A 27129-nucleotide genomic window follows, 5' to 3' on the forward strand; every position below is an offset into this window, starting at 1 on the left:
TTAGTTAGCACAACCATTACTCCAAAAAACACTCCAGTGATTTGATGTGCACAAGTAACATGACATGAGAATTGCATTTGGTGTGAACACACCATTAGTCCATCTGTAAACCTATCTGTCTGCTCGTCAGCTGCCTGTCTTTCTGTCCTTCTACAGCTGTCTGTCTCTCTGCTTGTTTGTTTACGTGTCTCTGTCTGCCTGTTTGTTTGCTTTTCATTGCTTCTTTCCTCTCTACTTTTGTGTCGTGCCTAAACAAAGGAACAGTGTGTGCTGCAAGACCAACAACATAAAAGTTCTATGGAAGCCTGTTGGTGGTGGCGGTGTTAAATTTTCATTTGTAAGAAGCAGCTCTTCACGTCCCGTCTTGAGTCAGATGGAGTCACCTGTCCCCTCCATATCAGCCACAACTCTGGTTGAAAATATAGATGAAGTACCCAGCAGCAGTTCTAATGCAGAGGCAGCATACAACACGACAAAGAGAAAAGAGCTCAGTGTGTAGGATTCGCTGAAGGATGACATGCTGCGGGTTTCATTTGAATCCCAAGCACCATCCACAAACCTTTGCATTGTTGTGGCACTGGTGTTTTGTGAAACTTGTGTCAAGAATACACAGAAATTCTTTGCAGCTATCTGAAAACTGGAATGTTACAACTTATTCATGATTTGTATTAATATATATTAATGTATACATCTTCACTTGTAGAAGACCATGACACCCATGCTGTATCATTTGCACATGATAAATACTGGGAAATAGGATGAGTTAAAGACAACGCCTCTGACTTGTGTATTATACTTAGTGTATTTAAAATTAAACTCAAGTGTAAAATAATAGCAAGCTTATAACTCTGTCTGAAAATGCAGCCTTATCGCCAAATTTAGCACTGATACTGGACAGCACACTGAGTTTAATTATTAAAAACTGGACGTGAATTGTGTGCTGCAGACTCTTCCAAAATGAACATATGAAAAAATCATGTGCACACAGTCTAGCTAGATTGTTTGTTGTGATTAATTTACTTGCAAAATATAATTTTCTGCGCTCAAACTCACTCCCAGAAATGGTGCACAAATATAAATCCATAATTTAGCTAACTTAACCACCGTAGTCCAGCGAAAAATTACACAAGTTTGAAAATTGATCAGAAACAATGTTTGGCTTTTTAAGGTACTAAAATTGTGTGCTGCAAGGTTAACTTTGACAACCTTGTGTAACATTTATCTAGTTCACCTAAACTTAATTTAAGAAGCATTGTGATAAGTACAAGCAGGGCAAAAGTTTGTTCTTACCTGTGAACTCCTTATCCACATGGTGCTGTAGGAGGTGGACAGTACTTGCTGGTTGTGTGGGGTTGCCTATGCATTTTTGCAGGGGCCACACTTAAGCCCCGTTTCCACCGCATACTTTCGGTATGGTATCTTTGAACCAAAAGTAACCCTTCAGACATGGTACCTAGACCCTAGTGTTTCCACCGCAAACCGTACTCATAAATGTTGGCGGGGTTGTTGTCACTCACTGCTCCATCCAGCGCTCACTGTATTTCCTCATATGGAATGTCAACACCTTGTTTATCGTCCACAGAACGGGGCTGTGCGGCGACATTTTCAGAACAAAATAGAACAGGCTGCAGTGAGAGTCTCTCTGCATGGGATATTTAAGAATAGCGGGTTTGTGCATTTAGTCCTTCTCAGGCAAGCTCAGGGGTTTAGTGTTGCCGGAGCCCACAGGAACAACGCTCCACGATGCTTTCTCCAAGTAAGAATTGGACTGTATGCAGTTCACATACTTCCGTATATGTTTTTAAACACTTGAAGATCCACTCATAACTAAATTGCATTGCATTTAACAACATTACAAATAAACGTTCCATCTTAAAAGTTGTCAGCATTGAACCCAGTGAATTTTTCAGCCCTGACCAGAGTGACCGTCCTCTATTGACCAATCAACAGACTGCAGTGTTCACAGCTCCACCTTGTGTGCTAGGTACCCCAACAGAGGGGGACCAAACATGGGGACAGTATGGAACGGTTCCATTGGTGCCATCCACAGTGGAAAAGTAGCACAATTAGACTTGAAATTTCAATTACACACAACATTTCAATTCAGCTGACTTAGGAAATGGAGCTGTAGTAGCTAAAACCTCAAATCCATTTTTATCGCTGAGAACATAATGAGAAAGTGTTTGTAAACACAAGTTGGTTTTTATAATACATTTAATATTTTTTGAATGATAAATGAATGTGTAGATTTGGGTGCAGAGGAATTACTTAAAACAGTATTTGTAATTTTACTGAGTGCTGCATTTTACTTTGATATCTCTCTTTCTACAAGATGCCTTTTAAATGGCACTCAAGTCATTTGTCTGTACTTAAATGTTGGTGCTAATGTAACGCCTGTAAAAACAAAAACAAAAGTAACCTTTTCTTTGGCCCTTTTTCAGCGGGTCGCCTGTGCAACCTCAGAGTCCGTGTGTGTGTGTGTGTGTGTGTGTGTGTGTGTGTGTGTGAACCAGAAGCCTACACTTTGCCCAAGTATAGACTCTGGCCTGCAACACCAGACAAGCCTCAGACAGCATTTTCAATAGCTCGTCTGGTGCTTTCTCACCAGCTCTCCTCAGGGTACCTGGTCTCTGCTGAGGGATTTCGCAGCACCTTGCAGTGGAAAAACATTTGCTTTGCAGAGGTAATAAAAGAAACCTCAGTTTAACATTTATGTTTCACCTGATGCGTTAACAATTTAAATACCACTTCATTTATTCAGCATTCCTCTCTTTCCACCAGAGACTGATATGAATTGGTGTTTCTGTCAGAATATCAGTGGCCGGTTTTTCAGTCATAAAAGTTTTCATAAAACAACAATGACCTAGCACCCCTGTTGCTGCTGCTGTTATTTATTTTTATCATTATAGTAGTTGATTAAGATTTTTAGCACTGGTTAAATCACTGGTTCAGCAAACAAATCAGGGCAACACAGCGTGACTCCACAACAATTACCAATAATGAATCACACAAATTAACAGCATTCACAGCATTGCTGTAACCAAAATGTATCTTTACAAATACTTCAGGCTGAGTATGACTTTTGCATAATTAATATCAAACAAAGGACTGAGACATCCTGAATCCTGTGTGCCTGTAGATTATGTTTCTTCTATTCTCTGTGAGTGCAGACTTTGCCTTTGTTTGTATTCATTCTCAGAGGTTTTATCAAATGCATTAAATCATATAACACTAACATTTAGCAGTTAAACACAGTGATAAAGTAATGCAATGGGATATGTGTAATACCATGTTGTATGTACTGTAGGTACCAAACAAGTGGCGTCAGTGGCTGCTGGTGTTACTGGGAGCCAATGATATCCCACTCTGTATTAAGGATTTCCAGGCCTGCCTTTGCCCCATATTGAAAGAAAATGTACAATGTAGGGAAATAAAAATGTAGGTCAATAAAAGCACACTCTGTGATTGGCTTGGATCATTGTTAAAAAATATTATTGAATTAACTTGATTACATACTGTAGTGTGTTGGCAGTATCGTCTGAAAGCTAGCAGCTAAGCAGTGGAGGTAGTGAGGGTGTATTCTGATGATGTCAGTAAAAAGATAGCCAGAACTATCTTGCAAGTGTGCCAGCACTGGAGAAATGTCTGGCTGAACCCATCATAATTCCACACTAAGGGGAAAAAGACACTCTAGTTGTATTACTTTAAAACAATTACAATTGTCTTTGGCAGCAGTAAGCCAAGAATGGAGTCATGGTGCTCAAGGGAACTTGATTTTGTGGGACATTTGCACCTGTAAAAGAAAATAGCGCATAAAACATTACTATCTGATGTAAAACTAGTTTTACGTATTGACAGGGATTTTCAGAAGTTTGGGGTTGGAAATGAGCTTTTTGGATTTCGAAATCTACCAGCCACTCTATAGACTACCATTTTCTTTTTGGCTGGTGAGTGAAGCAAATCTAGCAGCCACTTGCATATCAATTAACCAGTCACAGCCCTCTGACATCATCACTGTGCTGCTCCTGTGCTTTTTTCAAAATCCCTCTGTGCTTCTTCAGAGCTAGTTTTGCAAATTGAAGTTAGTACAGTCAAACAAAAACCTCAGAAACACTGAACCAAAACCATGTAAGCTACTGCAGGGTTAGCGAGTTAGCTTGCTAACTACTTTGGCTATGCTAACAAGTAAGCTTATTAAAATGTTAGCGAGTTATCTTGCTAAGTAGGTAGGCTATGCTAACAAGTCAGCTTGCAAAAAGGCTAAAATGTTAGCGAGTTATCTTGCTAAGTAGGTAGGCTATGCTAACAAGTCAGCTTGCAAAAAGGCTAAAATGTTAGCGAGTTATCTTGCTAAGTAGGTAGGCAATGCTAACAAGTAAGCTTGCTAATAGGCTAAAATGTTAGCAAGTTATCTTGCTAACTAGGTAGGCTATGCTAACAAGGAAGATTGCTAATAGGCTAGAGTATTGTTCAGTGTGTCAAATGTGTCCTTCCCAAGTCTTTGCAACTGCAAAATGACATTATCCTTACTCCTAATGTTAATGAACTATATTTTAGCCTATTGGTAAGATTATCTTACTAAGTAGGTAGGCTATGCTAACAAGTAAGCTTGTTAAAATGTTAGTGAGTAATCTTGCTAAGTAGGTAGGCTATGCTAACAAGTAAGCTTGTTAAAATGTTAGTGAGTTATCTTGCTAAGTAGGTAGGCTATGCTAACAAGTAAGCTTGCTAATAGGCTAAAATGTTAGCGGGTTATCCTGCTAAATAGGTAGGCAATGCTAACAAGTCAGCTTGCAAAAAGGCTAAAATGTTAGCAAGTTATCTTGCTAAGTAGGTAGGCTATGCTAACAAATAAACTTGCTAATAGGCTAAAATGTTAGCGAGTTATCTTGCTAAGTAGGTAGGCTATGCTAACAAATAAGCTTGCTAATAGGCTAAAGTATTGTTCAGTGTGTCAAATGTGTCCTTCCCAAGTCTTTGCAGCTTCAAAATGACATTATCCTTACTCCTAATGTTAATGAACTATATTTTAGTAAGCTTATCTTGCTAAGTAGGTAGGCTATGCTAACAAGTAAGCTTGCTACTAGGCTAGAGTATTTTTCAGTGTGCCAAATGTGTCCTGCCCAAGTCTTTGCAACTGCAAAATGACATTATCCTTACTCCTAATGTCAATTAACTATATTTTAGCCTATTGGTAAGCTTACTTGTTAGCATAGACTACCTACCTAGTTAGCAAGCTAACTTGCTAATATTATAGTCTGTCAACAAGTTTACTCATTTGCATATCCTTCCTAGTTAACAAGCTAATGTGTAGCTTACATGGCTTTTGTTCAGTGTTACTGAGGATTTTGTTTAATTGTACTAATGTCAATTTGAAAAACTAGCTGAACTCTGAAGAAGCACAGGAGCAGCACACTGATGATGTCAGAGAGCTGTGATTGGTTGATTGCAGTGTTGGTCCTGGAATGCCATGTGGGAGGTTGATGCGGGGGCATTTCGTACTTGGCAAGCTGGGTGCTAATTTCCAACAGTGATACCCTGCAGGGAGTGTATTACCATCTGAAATATCCAGCCAATGACAGATGTCTTATACCCACCAGTGTTTCTCCTAAATGCATCTTGCAGCAGCGTGCCACCACTGCTAAATAATTAGCATCGCTAGTTCATATGTATCTATGTTCCACTTGTTAACAGTCATCAATTGTTTTAAGAAGTAATGTTAAAGTCAAAATAATGATTGAAACATTAGATGTCAAAGGTCACATCTGCCCCCACATGCTGGGGCAATTATTACAGCATGGGAAGCATGTTATTAAACATTAAACTCTGTACAAATATGTGTTTAAGCCCGTCTAGTGTGAGTGGACATGCTACATATTTTCTGGCACCACAATATAAGAAGCATGCACTTCAGCTGCGCTGGTAGGAAAAATCCTCGGGGAACCACTGCCCACAGTCTGCATCCTGTGAGCCAGACTGGTGAATATAAGTCAGACTGCATAAAAGAGGCCGTACTCAGCAAATCCAATTACATATCTGACAGCATTAAGCTAATATCAACAACAACATGAAGGACCGAAACTTGCAAAGATGAAATAATTGGGAGATAGCAAAGTAACGCTCCTTTAACTACCATAATTATAGGAAAAAGACAGTAAAGGAAAAAACTGTCATAGTCTGACCCAGTCTGTAAACTATCTTGCACACAGTTTTTTTTTCATATATGAATTTTAAATGTTTTAATTTTGTGGAAAAATAAATAATTATTTAATTATTTTAAAAAAAACTTTAAAACAATGGTAATGTAAATAAACATAGATTTTTTTTATGTTAATGACAAAAATAATTGCAATTTTATCCTTTTTCACAAATCATTAATTCTTTTACCTGCCGTGAGCAGCGCTGTCTCACAGTCTGAAATGAGCCTGCAGTGGATCTGAATCAATTTGGGACCTCCTCGCAGTGATTCACCTAACCAATAAATGATAACTACTGAGCCGACCAGGAAGTGGAGTAGGACCCTACTAACCCACCGCTCTCAAGCCGACAATAACTGATAACACAAATTTAATGGAACGATAACATTCAAACCGGGTGCAGAGAGAGAGAGAGGAGAGAAATAGTCTCCAGTATGCAGCTCAGTGTGTGTGTGTGTGTGTGTGTGTGTGTGTGTGTGTTTTGCAGAGCTGGGTAGGTGTTGTTGAGTCTTCTCTAGCTTGTCTGCACCTCTGTTGCCCTGGGAGCAGTAGTCATGGAGCTGCTCTTCAACCAGGAGATATTTCATGCGCACACACTCGAACTCAGCCACTTCTCTCACACACACACACAGACTAAATGCACACAGGCAGATCCGCCCCAGTCACAGACAGGCTCACAGACACAGACAAGCAATCATAAATACACCGTTCAGGTTGCAAGCGGGACTGTTTTTGACAGAGCTAACAAACATTTGGATTTCTCCCCTCTGCCACAATATGTTCATACTTCAGTAGGCAAGTGAGTTCATATTGTACTGTTTTATTTGGGGGAAATTCTCCAGACTTGTTTTAGCAGGTTTAGTGATGATTCATTCAGCCTTCAGACTCCTCAAAACAGAATAAAACTTAAATCTTTTTGATTTTTCAAGGAGATTCTTATTGAAAAAGACAGGCTGGGTAAGTTTGGTAGATCATTCTGTTTTCAAGCCTTAGGACAGAGGTGCAGACAAGTCAAATCCTTCCATAAATAGAAAGCAGAATTAAAGAGGCAGGACTGTAAGTAAGATTTCTATGCTCCCTAACACAAGCTGACCAATTTGCAGGGTGTTGATGGGATTGATGATCAATGCTATTGACTAAACAATCACTTAGGAAGTGTGCATGATTCCCTTTCTAGTTAATGCGTCTAATTTCAAAAAAATCTTTTGCTCCTTGTATTTTCAAAAAACCCTTTTGATTTTTTTTCACATTTCATGACAAATTCCAGATGATGTCTTCACTATTGTGTCTCTTCTTCACTAGCTAGCTTTACAAAAGCCACCATCACTGGTTAAGGTCTTTGCATGACACAAAAATCAGCAGCTTGCAGCCTCACTGCAGAACATGCCCATTCAAAGCCTTTTGGACATGGTTAGGGGTTAAGGTTTCAGTGGGGCATGTGTCTAAATCTGTGGCATGGATTTAAGATACAGGCCTTAAGGATAGCACTGGCCTGTTTTGGAAATATTGGCCAAAGTTGGATTTTTAGGTCTGCTAGTCTTTGGACTCTTCATTAGGATTCTCATATCATCAGGGTCCTGATGAAGTTTTGTCATCTCCCTCCTGCTGAGAAGTGAAAGAGGTTGGTGTGCCCTTGTTAAAGTTTTTTAAATGAATTCTCAAATTATCTCTCACCGGGGATGTTCCAATCAGTGGACTTTGGAGAGATGGCAGGGAACGAGGGGAGAGAGATGAGGGATGATACACAACAAAGGTCTTAAGCTCGATTCTGGGTACTGGGTATGTTTTGATATCGGGTGAGTGTTTTAAGGCTCTGACACACCAGTGTCGGGCGGTCAATGTCAGGCTGTTGGTGAGCATCTGTTGACCTAGTTTTTGCACCCCGCACCGTTGACACTAGTCAGCACTTGTCAGCTGTTTTTTGACCAATTAATCATGTTGACCTGAGGCCTGTACTCAATGCAGGATTTGGGGTTAGCGAGGTAACTTCAGGGTTAACTCTGGGTTTTTAGCACTATGAAGCTGGGTCTCTTTTTACCAGGATAAATCTTACCTGCTCCGGAGCGTCCAGTTCTCTGTTTCCACTGGTTTTAAAACAGAGCTTCTAGCAAACAGAGATCATTTACAACCCTAAACACATGTTTTTAGCAGGATTTTAACTCATGCAAAGTTTAACTGTATGTTGTGAGGGGTATCTAATATGATGTGTCTGGTTGTTTGCATGGTTCTCAGGCGGTGGGCAGGGGGTACAGACCTGTATATGGAGTCTGCTCAGCACATGAGCCACCCTGCTGCTGATTGGACCCAGTGCAGCTGCAGTCTTGTTAAAAGCACCTGTGAATTGTATCATACAGCACACCTAATGAAGCCATGGGCGAAATGCTTTGTTTGTAACATTTCAAATGAAGTCTAAATTAAAAGAAGAAGTAATTCAGCCCTCTTGTGTGCGGTATATCTGCTTATTTACTATTGTGCAAAGGTTACTTTAGTCCACAGTGATGGTGTTGCTTTTTGCACTTTGATTTCATCACTGCAGCTGAAAACAACATGAGACACCTGTGTGATGAGAACGAGAAATAAAACATATTACTAGAAAAATAATCCTCACACTGTTAATTGGCCCCCGTTATTATGAATGCCACATTTCGGTGAGATATACTTTATCAGTCATTAACTATAGGCTACTTTTCCACTCTTCACTTTGGTAGCAGAAACAGTCTGGCATATGTAATCATCCAACTAAATAGCAAAAAATACTCGATACTAATGTCACATATAGCCGAGTGATACTTACACTTAATTTAAGTCTCAGCCAATTGTAAATTTTTGGATTGTATTTACAATGTTTCTAGATTTCCTGTTATTACAGAGTGCATTAACATCCCACACCACTGATACTTTACTGTCTCACAGTCACAGACACTTTGGGTAACATTTCATCACATATGATATGAAGCAGCCTTCTTCATTCATGGTTCTGATGATGTGGTTCGTAATTAACACCCCCGCCTCCTTCACATGAACGCCCTCATGGCTGGATAGGAAAACCCAGAATTGACTGAACTAGTTGATAACCAGCTTTGCAGTACCGGTTATCCAGCTGGCCAATGTTAGTAAGGATTAGTCAGATCAGATAACGAAAAGATATCCTGGGTAAGTTGAATTGGCTTCATAGTACAGGCCTCAGACAGAGCCGGTCAGTGCACAAGAAGAGAAATGCAAGTGATCAAACAAACGGCTACAGTCAATGTCCTTAGCAGAAATGGTTCATACTTGTTTGTGCTGTCGTTCTCCAGCCCACAGTAAATATCATTTGTTCTTTTAACGTTGGGTTGTGTGGTTAATGTGCTAGCTAGCTACTTAGCGTCTTGAATCCATTCTGTCTGTCTTCAGGGTTTCCTTTTGAATGATGATTACAGACTATTGCTGCCTGCTGCTATGGAGAGTTATTTCTTCTCACGCAGGTGCAGACTGTTTGCACTAGTTGGCTGTTGGCTGTAGTCTTTGCGGTGTGTTCAGGTGCAACTTCTTTTGAAGAGACACAGGCAAAACAAAAGTCCGCCATCAGTTTTTTGATGTTGGTTTGATGTGTCTGTGCCTTAAAGTCCAGTTTCCACCAAACACTTTCAGTATGGTACCTTTGGAACCAAAAGGAACCCTTCAGATGTGGTACCTAGTCCCTAGTGTTTCCACCGCACACAGTACTCTTAAATGTGGGCGGGGTTGTTGTCACTCACTGCTCCATCCAGCACTCACTGTATTTCCTCATTACTGGTGACGCAGATGGAAGTCTGCACCTCGTTTATCGTGCACAGAACGAGGCTGCACGCCAACATTTTCAGAACATAATAGAACAGGCTGCAGTGAGAGTCTCTCTCCATGCAATACAAGTCCTTCTCAGGCAAGCTCAGGGGTTTAGTGTTGCCAGAACATCCTTTCATTTTATAGTTACTGTACAGTTTACTAATAAAACTCTCCACAGTATGAACAGTGGTTACATGAGCCTAAAACCAGCCACAACTCAACCCTGAGCAGAGTGACCGTCCTATATTGACCAATCAACAGACTGCAGTGTTCACAGCTCCACCTTTTAGTACCAGATCTGTGTGCTCGGTACCCCAACAGAGGGGGGACCAAAAATGTGGACAGTATGGAACAGTTCCATTGGTACCAACCACAACTTTTCACAGAGGAAATGGAAAAAAAACAACATACTCAACTTAACTGAACCGTACTGTACTGCTTAGTGGAAACAAAGCTTTAGACCTCTGAGCTGCAAGAACACCCCAAAGCATTAGTATTGTTGCATTTCCACTGATTTGCCAATTGAAGGCCATAAATTATACAGTATAAACCATGTAATTCTCCTTGCAAATTATTAAAAGCAATTAGACAAAGATGACAGCTCTTCATCAGCGACAGATTCTCCTACAGGTCTTAAGCAAAAGAAATGAACGCCTGAGATGCCCTGTTTTTGGGCTTTTCAATATCAAACTGCCATTTACGGCACCTGTTCCTGAGTTGGTGCTTCAGATTCAGTGTTGCACTTCACTCCATTCTCTACTGTGTATGTGTGTGCAGGGCTTTCAAAAAAGGAAAACACTGATTAGCCAAATATCTGTGTGTTTTCTATGGTGTCCTTCCCGCTATTCAGTTGCCTGATTGAATGGTTTTAAAGCACTGCGAGTGTTTGTGTGACACATTATCTTTACCATTTCTCTGATTGTGGAGCCCTTATGACTGTGCGCGGCTGCCACAAGAGCATCATGCATTTACAAATACAACACATTAAATATCCAAAACATGCTCTTTCTCAAACAGAAATTATACACACATCGCATCTGTGTTTGATTACCTGTATAAAGAATATCAAAAGGACCTTGCGAAGAACACACAGAGAGCAACTCTGATGAGGCTGCTTTAGACCCGAAAATTGAAATAAAATGTCCTGTATTAGAGTTTGCAGTGACTTTTTCCGTTGACATATTTTCTCAATAAAAGCATCTCAAAGTGGAGTGCATCGTTAACAAAGTAATCAGGTGCTATAATTCAAAACAAGACAGGTAGACAGTCTCTTAAAGGCTGAAGAATACCTCTATAGTATATAACTGCTGCTGCACAATGACGGTGTGCAGTACGTGCATGAGTGTATTGTATGGCTAAAAATATGCAGTCCACACAGGTGGAGCCTTTCAAGCTAAAGCTCTTCCTCAGGCAGCATTGACCAGATAAAGGCATATGTGTGTTAGGCAGCTGAAAGGATGTCAGCACAATACCTCAGAAATCTGACAGCCCATAGACAAACAAAAAAAAACTATATATATTTGAATAGATGCCAGCATTATGCAAATAATGAATGTACTGTGGAAAACACATCATAGAAATAACAAGAACTGGCTCTGTTTCCTCCTGCACAAGCAAGTTAAACTACTAATAAGGATTTAAAATCTTAATATTTGACCACATGCGTTACCATTCAACCCCCTGAACTAACCTGTGTGTTGTTTAAACATCCTTTTGCACTCACAACATGTGTAACATTGCATAGAGGCAGCATAAATAGACAAGATCCCACCCTTTGCCTCGCAGCCAACTTCATGAATCATAAGCAGAATGCGGGATTTAAAAATTGGACCGCAGAGAATGCAAAACCTGCTATGCACGAGAGTCATCTTTCTAGGACTCAAATCATTCAAGCACATTTTTCTGTTGTCGCTGCTGGTGTTGTCCGCCTTAGCGTGACATCGGGTCAGTCTCCTTAAGTGTTAAGCTACTGTGTTATAGGTGAAGGAGGAAGGACAGCGGGGGAAAACAGAGAAGTTGGAATCTACAGTATTTGCTCTCATGACCACACCTGAAGGGAAGTGATGACCTGGCTGTTTGTAGAGTGTGACTGTTGGTGTGTGTGTGAGAGTGAGAGATAAAAAAGACAGCAAAAGAGCACCCGTGGCAGGCATATTTATGCGCGCAGTGCTATATCCTGCACTGTGTGTGTAGGTTATTTTGCTAACAGTGTTGTGGGGAAGGGGGCTTGGGCGAATTTCCGTACCCAGAGAGAGTGAAGGGGAAAGAGAGAGGTTTTGATTGAGTGCCCACTGAGGTCCCATCAGATGTGGCTTAAAGGAATAAAGGATTCATTTGAAGGAGGGTGAGAAAGATTACATACAGTCCTCACATCTATCCAAATCCCTTCCAAATCCCTCTACATCACACTTATCAGGCCATGTGCAGTGCAGTGTACTAACTCTCATTGGTCTTATCACAAGACTACCATGTATCATAGTTGTCTAGTGGAGGTGTAACTTATTCCACGATACACTTTGGATCATGCACGCAAGTCTAAGTGGGTTATTGGGCGACACCCACTCCGTGCACCTGTTTCTGGAAATGCCAAACTTTAATCACAGATGTACTTTAAACTAATGCCAGGATTGGTCATCCAGACAGTGCAGCCCTTCATTATGAAGCTGTGAGAGAACACTATGGTATGAAGGGTTGTCTTGTTTTTATTCTTACAGCATGTGCAAGGAACACTTGTTAGACGGTACATATGTATTGGTAAGCACTATAAAAAACCCTTAGGTGCAGCCTCAAGCATTTTCTTTTCTGTCTTTAGGGCATTTCAGTTAGGGCCAGCGGTGCCCAGTCTAAGTGCCTCACACCAATACACACCACTGCACATCATATTAACGTCTATAGGCTCCTGCAGAGTTACACTTTAATGTAGCTAGCATGAACAGAATGATCAGATGATGACATTCAATCCTCACAATGTAAAAAGAGGTAACAATATAAAATATATGTCTTAAGATTGGTGCAGTGATGACATGCAGTTGAGTGAGGGAGAAACTCAATAGCCAGGATAAATGTTGGTGTTGCACTGCTCTGCAAACCATGGATAGGCCTATGTTACGTTTGTACATTTCACATGGAGCAGATATGTTGAAACTTTATGATTCTTTATGTTTGAGTTTTCAATCCAATGTTGTGACAACACTGTGGTGAACGTTTGGTTAGGTTTACGCACAAAACCCACTTGGTAAGGGGTAGGAAAGCATGATGTTTTAGCTTAAAATACCCGGTTTTGTCGCCACAAACACAGCTGGAAATGTCCTGAACTCTTCTTAAAAAATACCAGCTTTTATAGCCACACTGAAATTCCTGCTTCCCACCACAAACACAGCTGGAGATGTCTCAAACTCTCTGAAAATATCCACTTTTGTTACTACAAACATGGCTGGAAATATGCCAAAGTCTTGCTAAAAGGTACTGTCTTGTGTTGCTACAAACATGGCTTGAAAGGTCCCATACTCTCTTTAGAAAATATCCAAACTCCTGTTTCAAATACCTGCTTTTGTTGCTACAAACATGGCTGGAAATGTCCAAAAGTCTTGTTTAACATACCTGCTTTTGTCAGTACAAACATGGCTGGAAGTGTCCCAAACTCTTTAAAAAGATACCCGCTTTTCTTGCTACAAACACGAATGGAAATGTCCCATACTCTCTTTAACAACACCCACATTTGTCACTACAAACACAGCTGGAAATGTCCTAACTCTTGTTAAAATACCCGCTTCTGTTGCAACAAACTCTCTTTAAAAAATACCATACCTTTGTTGCTACAAACACAGCCAGAAATTTCTTGTTGTCTCATTAAAAAATACTCACTTTTGTTGCTGCAAACACTGCCGGAACTGTCCCGAACTCTCCAGAAAATACCTGCTTTTGTCACTACAAATACAACTGAAAATGTCCCAAACTCTTGTTAAAAAATACCTGCTTTTGTTGCTACAAATATGGCTGGAAATGTCTCAAACTCTCTTTAGAAAATAACCGCTTTACTTGCTACAAATACCGCCGGAAATGCCCTGAACTTTAGTTAAAAATGCCGGCATTTGTCTCCACAAACATGGCTAGAAATGTCCTGAACTCTTGTCCAAAAATATCCATTTTGTTTTTACAAACACAGCCAGAAATGTCCCGAACATTAGTTAAAAAATACCTACTTTATCACTACAAACATGGCTGGAAATGTCCCCAACTCTTTTTAAAATAGCTGCTTTTGGTGCTACAAACACGGGCCGGAAATGTCCTGAACTCTCGTTAAAAAAAACCCCTGCTTTTGTCACTACAAACACGGCCAGAAATGTCCCAAACTTTCGTTAAAAAAATACAACTTTTATTACTAGAAACACTACTGGAAATGTCCCAAACTCTCATTAAAATATACCTGCTTTTGTCACTACAAACACGGCTGGAAATGTCCCAAACTCTCTCAAACAATACCGGCTTTTGTTACTACAAATACAGCTTGAGATGACCCAAAATCTTGTTTAAAATACCTGCTTTTGCCTCTACAAAAACTGTTGGAAATGTCCCAAACTCTTTAAAAAATATCTACTTTTGTCACTACAGACACGGCTGGAAATATGCCAAACTGTCATTAAAAATATCCTCTGTTATTGGTCTCTAACAGTGGTCTGCTGCTGTCTGCTGCTTGGCAGCCGCCTCACCTAGGTGCCGCACCATCCACCATCCCCTCCTCCTCCTGATGAGAATCTCAGCTCATATCTGAGCTGTGCCATATGTATGAAACGTGCAAGTGTAACATATCTGTGGTTTGCAGAAACTTACAATGCCAACATTTTATTCTGGTGACTGGTCTGGAGGGAGAAGTGAGTAAACAGCTGTTGAGATTTTCCATTTAACCCCACGTCTCTGTGTGTTACTTCCACTTAATGGCTTAATTTTATTGTAAAAAAAAAAAAAAAAAAGTAACATAGCCAAATGACAGTTTCAGATTCATAGAAGTCAAGCTATTTGGCTTTGTCCCCTGCAGTGTACTTCCAAGAACTTTTCGTCCGCTCACCCACACTCCCTGGTCTCATTAATGCCATTTATTCCACTTTACACACTGATATTCTGGCCCCAGAAAAACAGAGTGTAAGTGTTATATCTACAATGAAGTTTCTAAAGTCACCCATGAGATAAACTTTAATGTGGGAGAACTTTGTAGAGGAAAGCTGTTTAAGCTGCGAGAAAGCTCTACCTGTGTTTTATGAAAGATTTCTCACCACACATGTTGTGACCGACAAGCGGAGGCAAAAAGATTGATTGACCACAGGCTCTACAGATGGAAGTGAGGGCCAAGAGGTGCTGCAACCACATCGATATGCTGAGGAGTGGGCCCTGCTGCACTATATCTGAGCGTTCTGTAAGCACTGAAAATATCTGAGGTTGAATGGAGAATGATACTTTGTCTCAAATCCAGTTGAAGAACATTTATAATGCTTGAAGAAGAGCTCTACAGCAGCTTTAACACCATGTCAAAGGACATATACTGCTGATTGTGTCAAAGTCAAATCTAATCTCCCCACTGAAATCTAGAAATGTTTAAGTTGAAATTCCTCTCTCTTTTAATCTCAGCACAGTAGATGTACAGTGACATATCAACATCACTGATATCATGTTGTTGACAATGTTGTGTTCATATAGAGCCTGTAAGAGAAAAGTGAGAGCATTTTATATAAGAAAATATTGTTAAAATGCAAATTACTGTGTAATCCCAAAACAGACTCGTAAAAGGGACAGAAATCAGTTGGTCATAATCAGATTTACAACTGATTTATGGAGAAAATATAGACAATAGTGCTGAAACAATTAGCCAATTAATTAATCTGATGCTCAGTAATTTTGATTATTGGCTATAGTTTAAAAGGACTCTGACGCTGAGCTGGCGGCCAGCAGCTAACGGTGCTAACTAAATAAACAGCGCTAAACAACGGCAACAGTGCTGACAGAGCTAATGGTGTTAACTAGAGGGGAACCAGAGGGTGGGCACTGTGCTTCCATGATGAAGCCGTCCCGATGTTGGAGGTAAACGAGCGGAAAAATGAGCGCAGTGCAAAGAGCGGGGATGAGCTAGCCGGAAGGATACACACATGCACTGTTTATATTTATGCCATTATATGACCCTGTCTTGGCTAGGCCTCACTTTCAACAGGTGTTAATCTCAATGTGACGTAATCCTAATATCATAATCTGAGTGCATACACAGAAATATTATTTTTTTATAGAAGAAGATGATATCTTAGTTAACAAGTTGTTTATCTATTCATATACCCGTAGACTAACTTGAATCTCTACTGCTAGTTTGTCGTTTGTGGTCGTAGCCAAGATGACGCCCACATGGAACTGTTGATAGGAACATTGTTCTCTGCAATTTCAGCAAAAAGGAATTGTCATACCACTGGAACACTGCAAGCCTGAAATATCACCGCAACGCAAAGCATTTTGTAGCGAAACCGGAGGTGCGAGCTAGCATAGCCTCTAATGCTAGCGCTAGCAGCCAGCCTCATCAAGCCACACTCAACCAGGTGTTCAGACACAAATTGAGTAAGTCTACCTGTGACCAGCTAACTAATTCCCACATAAGATGGATTGCAAAGGACCGCAGACCAGTTTCGGTGGTAGAGGACAGGGGTACAATTGTGTCCAAAATCCGGCAGCTTTACGACGACACATCTGCCAAAAGATGAATTGGATTAATTAATCACAGAGTATGTAATTCATTTGTTTAATTGTCTTAATCAATTTGCAGATTTCCAACTCAACAAACCCAACCTGAAAATCCAATATGGCTGCTCCTCACGTCAACAGTAGTCAAAACAAACTGCTCAGTCGCACTTCACTCTGATTTGTGTCTCATCAAATCAGTCATACACACAATACTGTCCAACCTCCATCTTTGGACATGTTACTACAGTATTTGTATGCGCAAAATACAGCGTAATGTTATCTATTGATAATACTATGGCTAACCAGGATAATACCTTGCTAACGACATGGGTTTTCTGACTTGTTGTACTGGATCGAACCATTCCTAGCTCTAACCTACAACTTAAGAGGTAAATGAAACGCAACAACAAACCACAGAGAAGCTCTGCTCACGACACCATCACCATGCCCTGAATGTTGCAAACATACTCTGTTTTGTTGCACTGTAAATCAAGTAACTTTGAGTTTTGACTGACGGTCGCACAGAACAAGTTGTTTTATTATGTCACTTTGTTCTGTGTGAACTTGTGACAGCCTTTTTTTGTACAATATTCTTCATGATTTATTCATTAAACAATTAGTTCATAGATTAGATTAGATTGATAGATGATAAGTAACTCATTTCAGAGTTTGTGCCTCAGTGAAATATAACTGCGGTGTCATACTCCTGCTGTCAGGGTTACGGTATCACAATCATGAAGTGAAAGCAGCATCAGACAGAGTTATGGTTGACCTTTTATGACACCAGTATAAAGCCACTTAAAACTTTTTACTGATTATCAGTCGAGTTGAAACACGGTGACAGATTGAAGGTTTTTGAACAACTGTTGCCATGGCGAGTGGATGGCATAATAGAATGAGCCACACTTATACAATGGCTCCTTCGTCCTGTTTTAAACCCTCGTGTATGAGTATTGTTGCCTCCTACAATCGATGTCTCCTGCCTCTCAAGGTTGTTGTATCATTGCAGATTTTGTGCTGCCCATCCAATTCCTTTTCAACACTCTCTGCACCAGTGCAGTATTTATGTATTATTCACCCAGTCCTTTTGAATGAGTCTGTGTACCGTGCACCCTCCGAGGCTAATCTACTCCTTGTTTCTCTATCAAGCATCATTTGGCGCCACGTTTTGCAATTCACATGACCAAATTGTGTTAAGCGGGATTTAGCACAGCAATGATAAACTACTGACCAGTGATGAAAATCAGTCACTACCATAATCCTTCTAATTCTACGCTTTGCAAGAGGTGTGCGCAGAGGTTGTGTTTTGACAACCATGGAGGCAGACAGGCAATCTGGGAGAAAAGGAGCGAGAGGAAAAACTCGCCTCACCATGTAACCCAATAGAGCTTGGTGAGGAATGTGTCTCTGCTGAAATAAAAAAAAGAAGAAGAAATAAATAAGCTCCTCATGAGTAATAATCCAGACGGCGGATGGCTTGAATTGAAATATCAAGCGGGAGGAACGGAAGAATATCTTTGCGTGGGTTAGGCTATGTAAAGGGAGAAGAAACACCTACGTGCCATGGTCAAAATAAGGAAATCATTAGAGATGATGAGACTGAGCGTGGGCAAGGCAGGGTGCATTTTTTTAAAGGTCTGTAAAATTTACTGTTGTTTGAAAGGTCACTGTCTGGTGCTGGCAAGCAGCTGGGAGTTGTAAACGACCCTTCTTATCAAATGTTAATGCTGGCAGACCTCACGTCACCCGCACCGGCAGCGGGAATATGTCTTTGAGGTCCTGCAGGTTCCATGGAAACAAGTCATTTCATTTACATGCGGAAATGCGACCAGCTAATTGGTTTTCGTGGAACATCAAATAGCAGGATGGCTTTTAGTGGTGGGGGCCAAACGGGGGGGCTCATGGGAGGGAAAGAAACGTAAGACCTCCCTAGGGTCTGTTGAATCAGCCTGTTTTTGTCACCATATGTGTCACCGGTTTTGTGGGCAGTAGATTCAAGGCCGGAGAAGGAGGGAAGGGAATTTTGTGTCCCTGCGGGATGTTTGTTGTTTGGAGGAAGTGGTCTGTTTGCTTTGGGGCAATGTAAGGGTCACTTTAGGCATTAATGTTCACAAGCCAAACTCCTCGGTGCTTTATAAAGAGGGTTCATTAATTAACGGAGACAACGTGTGGACATGAAGCCATGGAATGAACTAGAATGTAAGAAAAAAACATATATATATCAAACTTGTATCTTTTAATAGGTGGATTGGTGCTTTCTTTGTATGCATGTTAAACGATTTATTCATCTCACATAGATGTACTGTAACAACCCTTTATTTCCTCAATGTGTGTGTGTGGTCATATAGAAATTAAAAATGCTAATTTGCTGCCATCAGATGATCTTTTAATTCTCATCTGGCAGCCACTAACGCTTGAATTAGGATGTGTGCCCACGCTGGCTCCTCAATAAATTCAGCGAATGTGAATATTGATGTACGGCATGTCTCTGTTGTAAACATTACCGCATAGACGAGGGCCCCATTATGACGTGTGTACGAATGCCTCTGGACCATGAGGAAGATGGCACTTACTGTGTGTTTACCATCTCAAGGCTGATAACATGATGTGACGGAAGCAGAGAAATTGATTTGATCTTCAACTGCGTGGCAATGAATGTTAATTTTCCTCGAAGATGCAATCTTTGCCATGAATGCTTTGTTATAGACATTAGTGTAAACCCTTGTGTCGGAGGAAATATGGCTGTTATCATTTCCCTTTTGTCCCGGCTGAATGGGAGATCAAATGATTTGTGATTACAGTGATATGGTGTTATTTTCAATCCAAAAATGCCGGAACCAGGAAATGTAGACAGCAAATCCCCCAGAATTATTCATAAATTTAATGATGTGCCCACCACTGGCAATTTCAAGAGAGAGAAAATAAGACTTGCATATGAATCCCCCTTTGTCCTTGAGAGCTATTAATAAGAGTAAGTTCACATTAATGGGGACAGAGAGAAAAAGAGAAACAAAACAAATATATGGCTAACACACTGAGGGCCCTCGGTTTTTGTATTTACGAGTGCCCCGGAGACACAAAGCATACTAATCACCCAGGCGAGGCCTGAACTTGTGTCTGGAAAAAGTAACAGTGTCAGTGGTAATTACACATGTAGAGTGGGGCTTGTCCAAACACAATTGAGATGTAAAACAAGGGGAGAAACGTAAATCCACCGGCTTCCTGTCCACCCCGCCCCCCCTCCTCACTTTATACACTGTTGTGTGTTGTGCAATGCAGTAGCCCCCCCACTCTTCTCCTCTATCTCTCTCCCCCGCTTCTCTATCCTCTTTCTCTCCCCTTCTTCCTCTAGACAAGACTGCAGCAGCCCCATCAGTCTGAGAGGACAAAAAGTCACCAGTGAAAGAGATACCTCATTTAACACTGCCCCCTGCTGTTAGGAAACAGGAAGGGCAGCTCGGAGAGAAGAGGAGAGATTGCAGCCCGTGCACCACCGCCTCCTCCTCCGCTTGCTCGCTCCATCCAAACACCAACTTATTCATGAAATGCTTCATGAATACATACATTGCATGCTTTTAAAATGCCAGTGGTTCTACATGAAAAATACAGCCGCTGTAAGCACGCTGCATGTCAAACTGTTAAATCCATCAATGCACCTGACAAAATATGAATTGTTAGTCATGAGCGTTTTATAGGCTAATGTTTTAAAAATTATATTCATATCTTTTTAACTGGCTCAGGACTTTAGCATTTGAAATGCTTGTAAAAATACGTTGAGCACAGTGCAGCAGATAGAGAAAGACGAAAGAGAGGGAAGAGCGCACAGATGTGTGAGAGAAAAAGACAGAAAGAAGCAACTAAATCGGTGAGGCAGACAAATATAGATTTTCTGTCTGTGCTTCATTGTAATTGTACAGACTTGGACCATGTCTTTGGTGTATGGGATGTAAATGAACCCTGTGTGCAGGACGTGTGTTGAGACTGTGTTGGACTGCATTCAGGTTGCCTCCTTAAACAACCTTTACAGGACGACTGATAAAACGTGACGAGGTAGAGACGGAGCCCAGGAGTCAAAAGGCAGAAAAAAACAAGTGAATTTGCTGGCACAACACGTCGAAATTGGTGCTCTCCTCTACGTCCCCACCCACCGCCACCCCACCTTACTGCTCTTCTCACCTCCGTCCCAATCCTGGCCCTTCTTCCCCTCCACTCCCTCAATTGGTACTGTCCAGGAAAATAAACGATCTGCAAGTGCAGCCACAGCATGGTGCCAGAGTTAACTTAGCCAGAGTCGGAGAGATGTTTTAAATTGTATTCTCCAAAGGTCACGCTCCCCTTTCTCACACTCTCTGCCTGTCACCTCAGCTTTGTGTGCGGAATCCTGCGCCTATTGATCCGGCCTCCGACGAGCACGTCCTCGGCAGCAAGCTGCTCAAATCACAGCATGCTGGCGTTGGGGAGGCTCCCACACTGCGCCCAGATCACAAAGCGTTTGATAACGGAAGGGAGGGTGAGAGGGCCCAGAGATAGGAGGGCTGGATGGCGAAGAAAGGGGGATGAAATGTTATGGGATGACAGAGAGGAAATGGGGAAGTGGGCATTATCTTTAGTATGAACTACAAATTATTTGCAGACGGAGAGAGAAGCCTCCCCCGGATGGGTGAATCTCTTCTTTTTTTTTCTAGAGCTTTGAAAATCCAAATGCTCTCTCCTCCCCTCCCTTTTCTCCCTTGTTAAACCAAGGCCAAATCACAAGCCCCCATGTGTAATTTCTCAACAATGCTTCTGGCCGTCTGGCTTGATGGCTCAATGTTCCCTGTATGACATGTACTGCCTCAAAGGGAGGTCTGCGCTTTTATTCAGCTCAAACTTGATACCAAAGCTGTTCAAACACCAAGGCTTTTCTTCTAAATACAGAATAAAGAGTGTGTGTGCGTCTGTGCCTGTGTGTATATGTGTGTAAGAGCGAGGGAGAGAAACAGAGGTAAAACGGTGGGTGGATTCAGAATACATTGTATACAAAGCAACATTTGGTTTGGGAAAATTCTCTCTTTCTGTCCTTTTCTTCCTCGCTATTATCCGTCTGTCTTCCTCCCCTTTTTTTTCCTTTCTGCTTTCTGTCCCTCCCTGTTTCACATGCCCCTTATGTGACCTTTTAAAGGTGTGCCATGGCTGAGAATGAATTACATTTTGGTTTAGCATGACAAATTAAAAGATCTATTAAAGCAAGCAAATGTCATCTTTATTTGGCAGAGCGGATCAATAAAGTTGCCAGGGATCCACATCTCTTTATTCGCAACTGCAGGCCCGCGTATGGGGGACATTAATCACATTGCCCAAGATTTGTGTGGTCACTGTGGATCTTTACAAACAGCTGCTTGGGATACAAATAGGCTGAGCGGTTGTTGAATTAGTGCCTTTGAGTTGCTGGTCTGACTGAGGACTCCTGTCCACTTGTGTGTGAATTAGCAATTGATTGCCGCCTTATGTCGAACTCACAGACAGTGAGTGCCAAAGGATGGAATTCCTGAGTGTGCAGGAACGAGAAAAAAAAATCTGTTATCACAAATGGATGTTTGATTGTTAAAAGAAACAAAGTTTCCTTAAAAAGCCTTTGGGCAGGAACACATTTTAATTCAGGTCACACTGGGAGCAACAACACGCTTTTAATGGAACATTTGTTTAATTAGTTAAATTCGTCCGTAACCAGTGGACTGCTTCTTACAAGGCTCTGACACAATATCCTCCCACGCTCATCTCTTTCATGAGTGCCTGCTATCAGACGCAGGATAATGAACTACCTCAACAACAATAGGACTCAACATTTAGCCTTGTTGTCACGCTGTATCGCTGCTTAGGCAGCCGCACACAACGGTCACATCTAGGATTAACCTTTAACCTCCGTCTGCGTTACCCATGTTGAGAACTTTCATCTCTTGTATGTAGAGTTTGTGCTTCTGCAAAGAAAGCGTGATGAGTATTATTAAGGTTAGTTCAAGGTACTCTCTTTATTCCTGGCATCAGATTTAGTTATTTTGAGCTATTGAAATCTAGGGTCAATAGAATTAATTATTTAAGCTTTTAACATTTAAACATTAAGTTCAAATAAACTACTTTCTTTCTGTTTTCGTTTAAGTTCAAATTCTCATTTCTTGTGTAAATGAAATTAAAAGTACATGTCAAAGTAACAATATTTCAGTAGAAAATGTGTATAATAGCAGCAATTATTCCAAAAATCAGTGCTTTTATGGTCGTGTACTTCTAATCTTTTATTCACAGTGCTGGTCGGATTAGTTCCTATTCACACAGCACAACTCCAGCGCCTGCAGTCAATCACCAACCAACACAGCTGAGCTCAGTCTGGCTCCTCGGAGGTGGACACAGGCTCTGTCGACTGGGAGGGATGAAATCATAAGACACAAGCATAAACACTGCTCTCCAGTGCCACCATGTGGCGACACAAAATACAACCCTCTGGTGTCTGCTCACTGCACCCAGGACATGATTGAGAACCCCCCTTTACTCTAATTCATTCATTTTAATTCTCCACTAAATCTCTCCGAGGATCACGGGCTGCGGAGCCAAGTCCTGCATCAGTTTGGGCGCAAGGTTAGACTAAAAGGTCACGTCCATAACAGGGAGAACGATCACTCACATTCATATTGATGCACGCTATAAAGCCTGCACCTGACTTGTCTTTGCCTTTCAAGTGGAGTTCAAGCCGGTGCAAGAACATGCTGAATCTCCTCGGGGGTTTGCCCGCAACTCATTGATCACTGTATGGATTAATTATTTAATAACCTTTTTTAAACGTAGATTCATTGTGTCATTTTATCTAATCACAAGAGAAGGGTTTATTTTATTGCAGATTCAATTAGATTTTAACTCATTTAATTCAACCCTAATGAAGAATCAGTTTTAATCTGATCGAGTCTTACACATACTTTCGCAGGTATTCATCATTTTGACTTTGCCACTGTAATTTCAATATTCACTGTAAGGCATTGTAATCCAGACTGCCCCAGAAGTTGAAGTGAAATTGAATAATGGCCTTTGATCCTGAGTCACGCAGGAGAATAATCTATATAAGCTCCATAAGCCAATCATGTGGAATCATAAGTTAAGTCATGCTCCTTTTCATTTTGTTTATATAGCAAATCCTTTAAGTCACACTGAACCTGCATGAGGGATGATCACCAAACTGGCTGGAGAAGGTGACACAGCACTCAATATTACACCATCTGACTCATTCACAGATAACCTCTGTGCTGTCGTAAGCAGGGAAGCACAGAAATATATATATCTGAGGCTATAAGCTGCAGCACAGATAGCTCGACAACCTACACCGCTCACCGTCTTCCTCCCTAAACCCGCACAGAGTGCAGTGAGATAATCACTCTCGTAATGAGTCCCCAAATTAGGAGGGGAACGGCATGCCAGATTAGAGCGGAGCAGCGAGCCAACAAAGGGCTCTGGGAGAGGGGAAGTAGAGTTGATGGAGGAGCGGCAGTGGAGGGATAGGGAGGGAAAAAGTCAGAGGGAGAAAGAGAGAAAGAAAGTGCTGGCAGATAGTTTTATTCCTTAATTACTCCCCTTGTTAACCCCTCTCAGCAACTCTGTGTCTGGTTCGTGTGCAGGTCAGCACTACAAAGTGTCTGGATGAAGAGGCCAGGGACAGTTTAATCCCACTTCCCTGTGTATCTCTGCCTCTGCGATAGATTCTTCCCACTGTCAGTTTCTCCTTCCTGCTGTCTCTTCCCCAGACGAAAACGTTCCCGCAGAACCACACACAGCCCTTCCTTCTTGAAGATAATGATCACCGGAGAAAGGCTACAGGTTATTTGAATAACGGTTGCCATCAAAAAGGTTCTCTCGTGTGCAGCCATGGTATTTTGGGCTTTTAAATATATTGTAGATATAGCAGAGCGCACATTTTTTGTTAAGGTAATGCGCAACTCGTACTTACTCTCACCTTCTGATAGCTGAAAATGAAACAAAATGTGGAGCAGCAGAGTTGTGAAGACATTTCATTTGTCTATATTTCGTCTGTCCCTATATACAGTCAAAACAGGCTGCACCATGTGCTGCTCCTCAGTGTCACTGGGATGAAAAATGCACCCAGCTCCTGACCTCACCATATTGCATACAGTTTGTATTTAATGTTGAAATCCAAGTGGAGAGCTCCCAAAGATGTCTTTTTTTTTTAGCTCTGGAATAAAAGTACACAGTGTCCGAGGCTTTTCTGATGGACGATGTGATCAGAGATAAAAGTGTTATCGGTAAGATAAGGCACACACACACACACACACACACACACACGGGCCTTTCCACGTTGAAGGACGTGGATTCTAAACACATCTAGTGAAAGGCAGATAAGCTGCTCTGCAGTGTTTATGGTGCTGTGAATGAGACTCAGGTCGAAAGGTTCAGATATTAATGTGCAAAATAAATGCAGTTGCAGTCTTTATATTATCTGTGCAATGTGAGATGTCACAGTGGTGCTTTCACAAAGTTATATTTCCCTTATGCACAAACAGTTAACATCTGCTGACACGTAGATATCCACCAAAGTTCAGAAAACAGCCTTAACAATCTGATTAACTCAACGAAACAGAAAATGGCAGCGCTATTAATGAGGATGTGTGTTGAGGTAGAGCTGCTCGGACAGATACATTATGTGACTAATAGCCATGTATCTCCAATTGCCAAATAAACAATGATGTGCAGCCAAAAGCTGTCTCCCATCATGTCTCACAGATGTCACACAGAGTGGCAGACTCATACAGTATGTACATACCAAGAGGGTCCAGAGGTTCATTGGCTGTTGGACTTGACTCTAAAATGGGAAAGCTACGTGATCTGAGGAAGCTCAAATATGGCGTAATGGTTGGTGCCAGACATGTCAATAGCTGCTCTCTGAGGATTTTTTAGCTTTTAGCATTTAAAGCAATACCACATCCGGACCAGCTAGAAACCGAAGTAGCCTCCACTGATGAGACGTGTCAGTAGCAAAACAGTGAGACTGCAGCGAGGCTCGGTACAACACTGATGTGCAGAGAGGTCGAAGAACTTTTCAAACCCAGAAGTGGAAGATGGGGTAAAGCAGCAGCTGCAGACCAGGTGAAGAGGTGCTGGCTGTGCAGATGTCAGGATCCTGGAGACACTGCGGAAACAGGCTGCTGAGTCTAAATCTAGTACAATAATTTAGACATTGAAGCTAAAAGAGTAGCAACAATGTAAAGACATTCTTAGGATTTACACCATGTACTGCACATAGGTGTAAATTTCAAGTGGGATGCAAGGGACACGTCCCCCTCAGTATTTAAAACATGCATTTGTCCCTCTTAATAACAACATGAAAGTGGCAGACTTTTATTTCGACCAAATTAAAGACATTTACACCACACATTGATACAGTCAGTGTCTCCTGATTGAAAAGTTACAAAATGACCCACTGAGGCTCTCAACACTGTCTGTACACTTGTAATAATAAGTCAGCTAATTGGCCAAAATGTTTCAGTAGTATTGTTATCTACCTGTGGACAGGTGCTGCACAGTGATTTAGCTTTGGCTAGCTCACATGATTGCACAAGGATTCATGGGTAACAGTCAGATTATCATCAGTGCTTGTCAGTTAAGTGTTAATGAACACGTCATATTATCATTGCTAATATGTTGGATTACTAATAATACCAATACCAAAATAATTACCAATAATTTGGTGACCCTCTGCAGTAACTGTGAGGGCCTCTTAAGGATCATGCATCCCCTGTTAAAGACCCAGGATTTAGAACATGTGCATTTATCTCCCCCAATAGAAACACGGAAATAGCAGACAAAATTAAAGATGTTTACAACATAAAATGATGCAGAAAAGGCAAATTTCTGCATAAAAACTCACCAGAATGGGGGAAATTAAGTGTCTGATGCTCAAAGTTTTCTAGCAGAGGACCCCCCCAAATCCCATTTCATGGGTTTTCCCCCATGTTGAAACAAAACCTACACCCTTGGGCTGATGAGACTGAAACACCTTATGTAATTAAGACAGTGAGGCCAAAAGAGTTGTACTGTACCAATATAAAAACATTCTTAGGATTTAGCATGTACACTGTACATAGGCATACATTCTGAGGGGGATGCAGGGGACACATGCACCTCAGTATTTAAAAAATGAATTTGTCACTCCCAGTAAAAAGCAGTAGCAGAGGACTTTTATTTTGACTAAATTATAGACATATACACCATCATTTCATGCAGAAAAGGCATACAAATTCATCAGAATAGAGGAAATTAAGTGTTTGATGCTCAAATTCTTTTGGTGTAGGACCCTCAAACCCAGTTTCATATGTGTTTTACACCATGTTGAAATGAAACCTACACCCATGAGCTGGTGAGACCAAAATACCTGAAGTAA

At 41.2% G+C, this 27129-nt stretch overlaps 1 pseudogene; it reads left to right on the plus strand.

Moving 5' to 3' along the window:
• Positions 1-373: 373 nt before the first annotated feature.
• LOC144463862 (uncharacterized) lies at positions 374-24378 on the plus strand (annotated as a pseudogene).
• The last annotated feature ends 2751 nt before the right edge of the window (positions 24379-27129 follow it).

Source organism: Epinephelus lanceolatus, chromosome 7 (genome assembly GCF_041903045.1).
Source record: "Epinephelus lanceolatus isolate andai-2023 chromosome 7, ASM4190304v1, whole genome shotgun sequence".
Classification (NCBI taxonomy): domain Eukaryota; kingdom Metazoa; phylum Chordata; class Actinopteri; order Perciformes; family Serranidae; genus Epinephelus; species Epinephelus lanceolatus.